The sequence below is a fragment of the Aptenodytes patagonicus genome, chromosome 1 (genome assembly GCF_965638725.1).
Source record: "Aptenodytes patagonicus chromosome 1, bAptPat1.pri.cur, whole genome shotgun sequence".
In the NCBI taxonomy this organism is placed as follows: Eukaryota; Metazoa; Chordata; class Aves; order Sphenisciformes; family Spheniscidae; genus Aptenodytes; species Aptenodytes patagonicus.
This window is the reverse complement of record NC_134949.1, coordinates 188,766,035-188,778,103: the sequence shown is the minus strand read 5'-3', so window position 1 is coordinate 188,778,103 and position 12,069 is coordinate 188,766,035. Positions and strand designations below refer to the sequence as shown.

The window sequence follows — 12,069 nt, the reverse complement described above, 5'->3', positions numbered from 1 at the left end:
TAAGTAAATTGGTGTGGCGGGTGTTATTATGTAGTGCTTTTGCTTTTCTTATATATGGAAAAATTTTTTTGTTTTTTGTTTTACTTTGTTCCTAACTTATTGACTAATTATGCGTAGACATAAATATTTGTTGAAGATTAGATTTTAGAGCTTTAAAATCATAGAATCGTTTAGGTTGGAAAGAACCTTTAAGATCAAGTCCAACCATTAACCTAACACTGCCAAGTCCACCACTAAAACCATGTCCCTAAGCACCACATCTACACGTCTTTTAAATACCTCCAGGGATGGTGACCCAACGACTTCCCTGGGCAGCCTCTTCCAATGCTTGACAACCCTTTTGGTGAAGAAATTTTTCCTAAGATCCCATCTAGACCTCCCCTGGTGCAACTTGAGGCCATTTCCTCTCATCCTCTCGCTTGTTACTTGGGAGAAGAGACCAACACCCACCTCGCTACAACCTCCTTTCAGGGAGTTGTAGAGAGCGATGAGGTCTCCCCTCAGCCTCCTTTTCTCCAGGCTAAACAACCCCAGTTCCCTCAGCCGCTCCTCATAAGACTTGTTCTCCAGACCCCGCACCAGCCTCGTTGCCCTTGTCTGGACACGCTCCAGCACCTCAATGTCTTTCTTGTAGTGAGGGGCCCAAACTGAACACAGTATTTGAGGGGCGGCCTCACCAGTGCTGAGCAGAGGAGGACAATCACTTCCCTCCTCCTGCTGGCCACACTAGTTCTGATACAGGCCAGGATGCCATTGGCCTTCTTGGCCGCCTGGGCACACTGCCAGCTCATATTCAGCCAGCTGTTGACCAACACCCCCAGGTCCTTTTCCGACAGTGGCTTTTTCCAGCCACTCTTCCCCAAGCCTGTAGCATTGCATGGGGTTGTTGTGGCCGAAATGCAGGACCCGGCACTCAGCTTTGTTGAACCTCATACAGTTGGCCTGGGCCCATCGATCCAGCCTGTCCATGTCCCTCTGCAGAGCCTTCCTACCCTCGAGCAGATCAACACTCCCGCCCAACTTGGTGTCGTCTGCAGACTTACTGAGGGTGCACTCGATCCCCTCATCCAGATCATTGATAAAGATCTTGAACAGAACTGGCCCCCATACTGAGCCCTGGGGAACACCACTTGTGACCAGCTGCCAACTGTTCTATCTTGTAGCAGTTTAAATAGTTCCTGATGTTTATAAGCATATTTTGCCCATCATAATTTTTTGATCCTGTTGTAGAACTTGCCGGATGACATGGTCTATTTATTTTTTTAAAGTAGTGGTTAATAATTAAAAAATAGGTGCAATTCAGCGTACTTTATTTTAAAATGTAAGCATACAGCATACACATAATGTAGAGGTCCTGACGTTCAAGTTAAGATACTCTCTTCTTTATGGGGCTATTCTGAGTTGCTTCATGGGCAGTTTCACTTTTAAGACTTTTCTTCAATTGCTGTGTCCCTGCACCACCTGTAAGCAGTTTTGGTTTGTTTTTGTTTTTTTGTTTTTTGTTTTTTTTAATTAGGAGTTGGGATATATTTGTTTGTTTAAATTTTTTTTTGTATATTTACTTAAATACCTTTTGTCATGTCTTACTTTCTAAATTTATTTTTGTGCAGTTGGTCATTCACAAGTAAAATCACATAGGCATTTGTTTACTGGATGTACACGTGTTTGACGTTGGGGATTTGTATGCCAAATTTTGTCATGGGTGAGTGTGTGCACACAGCATTCTGTTTCACCTAAAATGTCACCAAAACTCACTGCTTCCCTGTTTTGGTTTTGATAATGGTTTGGTGCCCTAGCAGCAAAACATTAGATAATTTCGCATAGTATCACTTAGTGTGTTCTTTCTGAAATTTTTGTTGGCAGAATTTTCTGATTACATACTAAAATAAGTCCAGCAATACAGCAAATACTTTCTTCCTCCATATGGAAGTGTATGGTTTTGCTTATGAGTGCACTTAGTGCAAAGAAACTGAATGCTGATTTTTTTTTTTCCCAAGTCTATTTAAGTGTTCTTTTTCGCTATATGATTAGGACTGTGTCTGTATGACCAGCTTAAACTAGACCTTTCCAGAGGTCTTCATTCAACCTGATGTTCTGAAAAACTGGAGGAATACTTTATTTATTCAAAAACAAAACAAAAATATTGGGGAGAGGGAAGGGCTGACAGTTGTATGTGGGAGGAGGGATGGAGATGGAGCCTTAAGTTGCTGCTCTTTTCTGAAAACTGGCACAATTACTCGTTATAGTAACACTACTCTTTATGGCACATAAGGAGTAATGTGGTTACTGTTACTGATTTCATGTTGTTAAATTTATGTGTTTTGCTGAAAACATTTCCACTTCCAGTTTGTGGCTTCCTTCCTGCTGAATTGACAAAACTGGATGTGTCTACTGGTTGCGTGTTATTTATATAGCAGGTCTTACTTCAGTGTATCTACTTTTTGAAATTATTGAAAATAAACCTTTAAATATTTATAGTTTTATATTAATACTACTCAATGTGAAGAAGCTTTTACTAATAGAAGGGGTATGGTGTGAGTGGCTTAAATATGTATTTCTAAGGAACTTTTAAAATTCGTTACTTTTTTCTGTATTGAGAACATAGTGACAACTTGCAGGAGAGTATGTTTGTTTCAAGCACAAACCTCACAGGAAAAGTTGCACATTTATTTTGATATGTGCCACAGGGAATGACTGCAAGTATGAATAACCTGTGCAGTACCAGATAAGCTAACAAAATGTCTGTGGGATAATCATGCCCCAGGCTTACGTTATCGTGGTTTCATGGAAGTGTAATTGGAATGTAGTCTATTTAGAAAACAAATGAGTGCTTTGTTTTCAGAGTTGAAGAAAAGCAATGAAGTACAAAGAAATGTCTGATTCCACGTGAACTGTTGTGTAGCTTTTAGCAGTCTCAGATTTAAGTATGTAATTCTTTTCCTTGTCCATCCATCTGTTTTCCAGTTCTTGATTTTTTTTTGCTGAAGACTACAAATTTTCTGTCACTTGGTATCTAATGTTTATTGCTTCACTCAAAACTCAGGATGTATATTGTCTTAACAGAATCATTTAAAAATCAGCTGTGTTTGAAGCTCAGCTGCTTTTGTTGCAACTTATATTTTCAGCAGAGGAAAAATGAGATAAATCTTATTTAAAATGTTAATAGTGTATATCTAATTTTTCCAGGATTACTGAATAATTTATTATAAATTTAGTATCTTAAATTAATGCGTAATACGGCTTTAGTTGATAAATTGCTGGCCCTGAAGAACGCGTTGTAGAATTTTACAAAAACTGGCCAAGAAAATGTAAAATTGTTTAACTTCTGATGTTTGGTTAGTGAAAGTCACAGGAAAGATTTATTACCATTAATTTATTTCTGATGCTATATAAAAGACTGCTCAGGGAAGGGTCATCTTGAAATTTTTATTTTGAAAACAAAAAAGCAACAGATGTTATGGTGTAGCTCCATGCCACTTAGTTTTATGTACCATAGTTAGGAACATACTTGTGGCCTGCATGTGTTCAGTGGAAAAAGACATATCCTCATAAGGATCAAGTCCTTTTTTCTAAGTGTAATTAAGGGAAACAAATGGTTTGTATATGTTTTTGTTTGGGTTTTTTAGTGACTTTACAGTAAGTTTGTTTTAATGACTTGTTAGTAACTTTTGAATTTGACTACTCCTGCATTAGGGAAACCATTAACTGAATTTCTCTGTGGCATAAAAGGCTTTGTACAGAGCTTGAAAGTCGAATGTAGTGTTTTACTCGTACAGTACATCAAAATCTCATACAATTTGAGAGACAGTAGAAGACAGAAAGATGGCACTATTATAGTAGGTTAAAATGCTGTATAAATGGGTAGGAGTTATTCTGGCTGCATGTAGAATGGCAACAAACAATAATTGTGTAGTTGCAGTTTAAAGTCTCAGGAGGTTTTTAGTAAATCATACGGTACCATACAGCAAGTCAATTGTATCCCTTTAAGGACAATTAAAGTTATGTTATGGTTTTGCATTAAATCTGTCAGTAGGTTCCGTAATACATTTAACATTGCTATTTCTGTCACCACTATCTTATATTGTATAGTATAATATAATCTTATACTGTAGTGAAGCTAAAGCTAAAAGCTTCAGCAAAGCTATTGATGGTTTTGACGTAAAAGTCAAATCAGTTACATATGGAGTACTATACATGTAGTGTATATCTGTTTATACACATCTATGACATCTGTACTAATTATCTAATGTTTGTAATGTCCCATATGTAGCTAGGTTCTTATGGGGTCGTGACTTTCAAGTAGGAGAATGTGTATACTCTATAAATCCTTTACAGTTGTTTATCCTGCATATCCTTTACAGACAGAAAAAAATACCGATGTATCAATGCAGTCGGTAAGAAATACCTTTGAAGTCCTATGTAGTCCCTACTGCTGATGGAGTTGAGCTTCCTTATTGGAAGTGGCCGAAGTCAATTTTCCTCAGGCATGTGCTATTAGAAGAAATTTAAAATTAAGCTGAATTAAAAGTTCTTGATAAAATTTACTTTAAAATGAAAATACTTTCTTTTTGAGCAGACCTTACAGATTCTTACCAATTCAGGATAAAAGTCTATTGCTTTAAAAAAAAATCCATTTAGACAATAAGGCCAAACATTTCCAATGTATGTTATCCTTTCATTTTCTTCCTGTTTTGTTGTTGTTGTTTTAGAACAATGCAACTTTTTCCATACATTACAGTAGATCCTGGTTAGTCTATTGATTAAATATCCTAGAGTTCACCAACTTGATGGTTGTATCCAGAAGTTAACACTAAAACAGTAGTTTCTCAATGTGAAAGAGAAAAATTTGAAAAAGCATGTGTAAACATTTTCTTTGTATTTTGGGATTCTTGTTTTGCATTTATTTGAATAATTTAAAGATGTATTCTTGGTGTTCTGTAGGTTTTCTATATGCTTTTCTAAGACTAGTCTAAATATCAAAAATTTTTTCATCCAAAACAGAAGATAAAGTGCTTATTTTAGCTCTTTCTTTGTCACCTCAGTAAAATATATCTGGATACCTAGAAATATGTATATGGAGAAAGATAGGGGCAATGGGGAAGGATGAAAGAATGAATGTAGCTTGAATGTCATTGTTCTGGTTTTGTGAGTTAGAAAATGCGTATCGCCTTTCATATGTCTTGTCATTTTTTTCCCTTTCATTCGTGATTCAAGAATGAAGAAGTATCTGATTCTTTATTTTTGAATTGTCTTTGCCTTTCTCTCACTTTATTTTCACAAGTCCCGTGTAAAGTTACCAGTTTTATTAGAAGTTAATGGTTTTGGTCTTTAGGATAATTTAAAGTTAAAACAGATTGTCCAGATTTCTAATTAAGTTCTAAATTTGCTTACAATCCATTGCAATTATTTTAAATTTAAAAAACTATTGTGCTGTTTAAGTTTTAAAAAATTGGAGCAGGTCATGTTTACTAAGAGAAGTAAAACCATAAAACGTAGAACCAATGAACTCTATACTATAAAAATGATTCCGCATTAGAAGGACATGTCTGAAAGTGGGGGTTAACTTAAAAATGAAGAAGTCCTGAGTAGGTTTTAGTTTAACTCTATGCGTTTAAATAGTAACTTTGGGACCGTTCTCTCTGACATGTTTGCACACAAACATGCATACACTCTGATAAGAAGGTGTAAGTTCCACTTCAGCTCATAAGTCATTATCTTCCTCAGATACTTTTATTTGTTCTGAATTAATTGCTTCTAATGGTGAAATCTGTTTCACACACCCATAACATTTGAATAAGGGCAGACTAATTGCACATTCCATAAGATTATTTTAATGGGAAAAGAATTTAAGAGTGACTAGGAGTATGATTTCATGGACTGAGCTGATGACCAGCTATCTATCAGCTCTGAGAGAAGGAAGCAGTTCTTCCTCCCTAATCCTGACCATCCTGCCTTTTGAACCTGCGTTAGTTAAAGATTGCAACTGTATGCCTGAGCAAGAAAGGAAAAGGAGAAGTGGAAAGAAGGGTGATCAAAAAGGTGCAGGAGAAGAGAAAGGAAAATGGTTTCAGCGGTAGCAATACATTACACTGGTGCAACTGTCTACGGCACTACAGCCTACATGTCAGAATTAGGTTGTAAATTTAAGGGTGTCACATAGTTGATTCCTTTGTTTAGTTACAAAAGATTTAATTGTAGTGTGATGATACACTTCAAAAGATCCAGGCAAGGGTTAAGTAACAATAATAATAGTGTATCTTATCGTTAGCATTCTAAATGGTATATTAAAAGGTTAATTTAAAAACTTGATCATGTAATTACATTATAACATTTTTTTAAAAAAGTAACATTTTTGATTTAAACACAGCCATATCCTTACAAATAGTTATGTGTACTATTAGTCATCAGCGATACATTACTGCAATGTCTTACATGATATGTGTGAGCATACTAAAAGTATTTTTTTCTAAAAATGTAATGCTACCCTGACTCCTTTAAAGGCACATTAATAGGGCTAAGAGCTTATATTAATTATCTGACAGCAGCGAGGGGTCAGCTCTATGCAGGTCTAGCAGTATAACCTTGAATCCCACTTGTCCTTCTAACTCATAATTTAACTCAGAAATTTGCATGGCCATAGGCCCAGTCTAATACAGATGTGTTGTGTACTGTGAAAAAAAAATTGTGAGCATCTGCAGACTCACAAAGATTACTCTGTGAGAGGAACCGATATTTTAAGTAACAAGCATAACTGGCAAAGAAAATTGATCAAGAGCAAATGTGTTGAATTATTCTGTAATAGACACTTCAAAAATGCTCTTGTCACAAAGTCAGTACTTGGTTAAGATCCTTGAAAAATCTACATTAATGGTAATTTCTCTTTTACTTGGAATTTTCACACCTCATTTGATAGTAATTTTTGAAATTATGCCCTAAAGCCTCTCTAAGATTGTATAACTCGTGCTTTTGTTAAATGACAAAAGCTATTTTTTTCACAAAATTCTGTTTTCATTCTTAGTTGTTATGGAGTTCTAAGAATCCGTTTAAATATTCAGAAAAAGTAGAAGTTTAAGGGAATACTGTAACACTTTAGCCAATTATTTTTTCTCCTTACAAATATAGGATATATAACATATTGCAATTTAAATATTTAAGTTTAGCTTTTTCTAGGAAACGTGTGAATTTTCCAATATGGCCATAGTGTGGTTGGGTTTTCTGTTTGGTTTCTTTTTTTGATACATCTGGAAAATCTTATAATCTATTTTCGATTGATACAAGCACGGGTAAGTGGAAACTGCAAAAATCAAAGATTAAAGTACTCAAGGAGATCAACGCTGGATGATTAGGCAAAAGCAGCAAGTTGTAAGAAAGGAATTTAACCAGTAAAACAAGAGATCACTTGGTGTGTTAACAGCAGGAGACAGCTGTTGCCAGCATAGTGGGCACTGCAAAGAGGCATTAAATCTGGACTGGGAAATGGCAGTTGAAATGCACACGAAAGAAAATTTCATTTTGCAAGGAAGCCAACACTCTTTCTTTGTGCTGAGTCCAGCAAGGTTTCCATGCATTGAGTATGTGGGTGAAGTTAAAACTACAGTTAAACTGAAACAGTGGTTTGACATTACTGAAATGGAAAATGTCTTTCTTTGCCTTCTGTCTCTTCTTTGTCCCATGGTTCCTGGCCCCACGCTGCTCCTTCATGCCTCCTTGCACACGCTCTGGTGCTCATCCCTTAATAGCCCACAGAGAGCTATAATTGAGAAGCCTTAGCAGAAGGGCCCAGCGAATAGAGAAGAATTTTCTGTTCACAAGCAGGAATAGGCAGAGGTAACTAGTTTGTAGGTGGCAAACTGTTGGAGCTGCTCAGCTGTGACTTGCAACTGCATCCTAAATATATGTGAGCAGAACATTCAGCAAAGCTTTTGTGTAGTGCATAACTTGTATCTTACTCTTTACTGTCATCCACCTATTCATTGTTCTCAGAAGTTATGCAGTAAGTATTCATTTCAAGGACTGTATTTAAAAAAAAGTTTCTAAACAGTTCTTTTGAATGCACTGAAAGAAGTCTTGCAATTGAAATTCAATGAGAAAGCTTTTAATGAAATATAAATTTACTCTGCTCTAATTTTGTTAATTTTAAGAGTAAATTGGTTGTTAAAGTACTTTAAATGCTGGATTTATAACTTTATTCTGCAGCTATGAAATCCATTGAATTTTTTACGTAAAAGCATGCTGGTAGTCACTTGGCTGTTCTGAAGTTACTTGCTCATTTGCTAAGCTCAGCTGGTAAAGTATGGTGGTGGTACAAGATCTTCAGAATATATGGGTCCAAAATAAAAGCACTGAGTGTGCATATATTCCCATTTTACACTTGTTTAGTTCCTGTCTGTCTTACGAGATGGGACAAAAAATATCAAAAGTAACTAGATTTTTATGGCAAAATTTTGAATAGAAGCTGAAATTCACAATGACTTATGCTTCCCAGTTCGCCATCTTGTTTTAAATACCTAGAGAATGCTGACATCCTCCACCCTCTCTCTCATGTCATTCTAACCTATTGCTGCAATAATTTCTTTGTGCATTTCATTGTTTGCATTGTAAACCTTTCCTTGCTTTTTCCTATGGATCTGCCAGTTTTTGCTATCTTTTGCAGTTGTGCTTAGTGGCATCATTTAATCTCAGGGTACATAGCCCTAGGCAGGCATTGTGCAAGTACTAGAAAACTCGGTCCTGGATCCTGGAATATTAGATAAATAATGAATAATAAGGTGAAGGATGGAGACAATAAAATATATGTTTTTGGAGTAGTGTATAGTATGAAACCTCTACTGGTAATAGAAGGAGAATGAAAATGCTCTGAGAGAGGTTTGTGGCCACCTTTGCTTTATAAAATGTAATCTAGATCTTACATGGATAAGGAAGTAGGAAATGGAATAATTTAGAATAAGTCACAAGCAACTGATAAATTGAAGCAAGCAGCAAGAAAGATTGGAAAAATAGAGTTGGTGGCAAGATGTGTGACCTAACTGACTGCAGAGTTATAATGGAAGAAATGTAGACAGCTGAAGCTTTTAGGTTGAAGAACAGAAAAAACAAGGAAGTGAACATTAGAGATACTAAGTTTTGCCTACAAAGGATGGATGCTGTTCCAGAAGAGGGATGGCAGTTTTGAGCATAGGGTGGAGAGATTTTAAAGTAAATTGAGATAAAGATTAACCCAGAAAAAAATCCTTAAGATGGAAATAAACGGCAATAGAAAAAGGATGAAAGATCAGCAGTGGGGGATTGAGGGTCAGTGATCAAGAAATGGTGGAAGAAAAGAAATTCAATTACTTGCAAAACAAGAAACAACGTTTAATAAAGATATGGCTTGGCAAATTGTTACTTTGGAGAATGTTACATTGAATTAGGATCAAATTTGAATAGGTAAGACCCAAGAAACAAATGACAACATGTCATCTGACGTGAAGGTGGCGGACTTCAACAAGACGATCAGTAACTCTGTGTGGGGAGCCACTGTGCATAGAGAAGAATGAGGGAAAAGTTGAAAGGTGTTCTGTTGTTCATTCGTTCTTACTATCATTTGCTACATTGCTCGCTTTCGTTTCATTCAGAGCCTCAAGAAAGTGAATGATTTCACATTTCACTCTTGCCTATTGTAATAAAAATACTTGAATTGGAATACGTGCATCTGAAGCTTTTCATTCTATGTGTAAAGACAACTACACCAAAATAGAAATGTGCAAGACAAATTCTAGTTTTAATTTGATTTTACTGAATTCAGAGGATCAACAACATTAACTTTGAGATTTGATGAAGATTTGCTACTCTAGAAATTTACTCTGATACACTTATCCTCAGAAAGAGGTTGGCTATTACAGGTGAGATGTGATGCACTGAACTATTTAATTTCTGTTCTTTTTGAGCAAAGACTACCAAGGTTACAAAGAAAAGATTCATGTCTGATTTGCTACAGTCTCTTGAAAACACCAGTATGCATTGCTAAATTTTCGGTCATGCATATATGCCATTTAGTTTTCCAGTTTTGGAGAAATCTAAATATAGAGAACATGAAAGTTCACCAATTTATTCTTGAAGAGTGAGTTCTTTTATGTTAGATTGAGGCTTTGGCAAAGAATTTTAAGGAAACTTGCAATTGTGTGTTTCTTTACTCTTGGCAAATAACATGGAACTATTTTCAGCTATTCAGGTTTCTTGGAGTATACTGAAAGAGCTGAAGGTATTTAGACCGCTTCAGGCATCTAGCTTACCTTTTAACATTTTGGTGCTAGTGCAGCTTGTGTTGTCAGTGATGGGAGGTTATTTCATATACTAAGTAGGGTTTGTACTAGGGCTAACAGTATTGCAAACTGTGTGGATTTTTTGGTTAGACATCTGCTTTTCTACTTTTTTTTCTTTCGGATAATCGGTGTCTCTGAACCTCTTTATATGAGGAAATGGATAGTACTGCAAGCAGTAAAAGAGGTACACTGATAAAAGTAAGTTTTATGTCAGAATCCCATGGTTCTCAGCCTTTGGCTACAGTGAAACTAAAAGATATAAATCAATTATGCTGTATTCAGTTGTGTTGAAAATCTGTTTTCTTCTACAGTTACTGCAGACTCTCTGTAGTAGGGCTTAATCTGTTGTTCTGGAAATATAGCTATGACCACAGACGTGCCTGTAAATAGGAGACCTTACCATGAGGAATGTGATTGTCTGTAACTGTTATTTTAAAAATATATGTCTATTGATATTCAAGCTGATTCAGAAAGAGGCGTTTCTCGAGTAAGATCTGACTTTTCATGACAGAAAGAAACTTCGGCTGTAGATTTTCCTTTCTGTCTCTTACAGTGAAATATTTTACTGCTGTGATTTGCTTACTCTGTTATATGCATGCTGCACTCTAAGACAGTTCCTGGGTGTTGGAATTGTTGACGAACTTTTAATGAATCATTCAGTGTTCTTGGTTTGTGTTCCTGTATGTTCCTATGTTGTGAATGAAAGGGAATTGAGTTATACACTCAGTACTTTTTCCCAGAAGTGGATTTCTTACAGCATGTTCCCTCTGGACCTGGTGTCTGCTGCAGTATAGTGTTAGGATATTAAAGAAACAAAATTATAACTGTTTCCCTGAGACACCATTTGACTATCATACTCATGTTCAGAAACTTTTTTTTTAGCCTATAATTTTTTTCTTCTATTTCTCTTTGTTATCAACTCTAATGCTCTTAAAATTCTTCTCCATCTTTAATGTATACCTTCAAATATTCCATCACATGAATGTTTTTACTTTAAGTATTTTTTTGACCAAAGTAAATATGTAGCTATTTTAATCTTCCTTTGTAAATCATTCTCCAGTCTCTTGATTATCTTTTTCTGTTTTTTTTCTCTGAATTCCATGTAATTTGTCAATATCTTTCTGGCATTGAGATGCCTAGGAGTGAATGCAATATTGCAAATATGTAATTACCTCTCCTCTCATTATTCAGAGGTTGTATTTATTATTGCTGCACATAGCAAATTCATATCTAAATTGCTGTCCACTATAATTGTAAGCTTTTTTCATTATTGCTGCATCACAGATTTTTATCTACTGTTTCAGATCTGTGTTTCTAGTATGCATATTGCCAGATGCCGTTCCTTGCATTTCCATTTTCTGATTCTTTTACTTCTTTCCACACACATTTCTAAACTCCCAAAAGCTGATATTTCTCTTGCTCTGGCAGGTTATCGAGGTTATCTTGCTTCTTGTATGACTCTTGGAAAATACTTTTGCTTTAATATATATGCTTTTCTTCCGCAAATATTTAATAACTGCTGTTGCTGCCCTGGGGGTTGAGTTTTGAGATTCTCCATCTTCTTTTTGTTAGCTTTCTTAAGTTTGAAAAACCCACTCCCATTATATCACCTATTGTATTAAGTGGTTGTCAGCACAGAAGCGGCAGTTGCTGTGTGTGCATGAATTCATTCATACGTGTGTGTGTGTGCGTGTTGTGTGTATGTTTGTATGCATATACCTACTCATGTATAATGCATTTACCTACTCTTCCATTTAAAACAATGCTA

The 12,069-nt window shown here is 35.8% G+C and overlaps 1 protein-coding gene across 2 annotated transcripts in view; it reads left to right on the top strand.

The window, feature by feature from the left end:
* TDRD3 (tudor domain containing 3) overlaps nucleotides 1-12,069 on the top strand; it is a 121,038-nt gene that overhangs the window by 102,175 nt on the left and 6,794 nt on the right. The window lies entirely within an intron of this gene.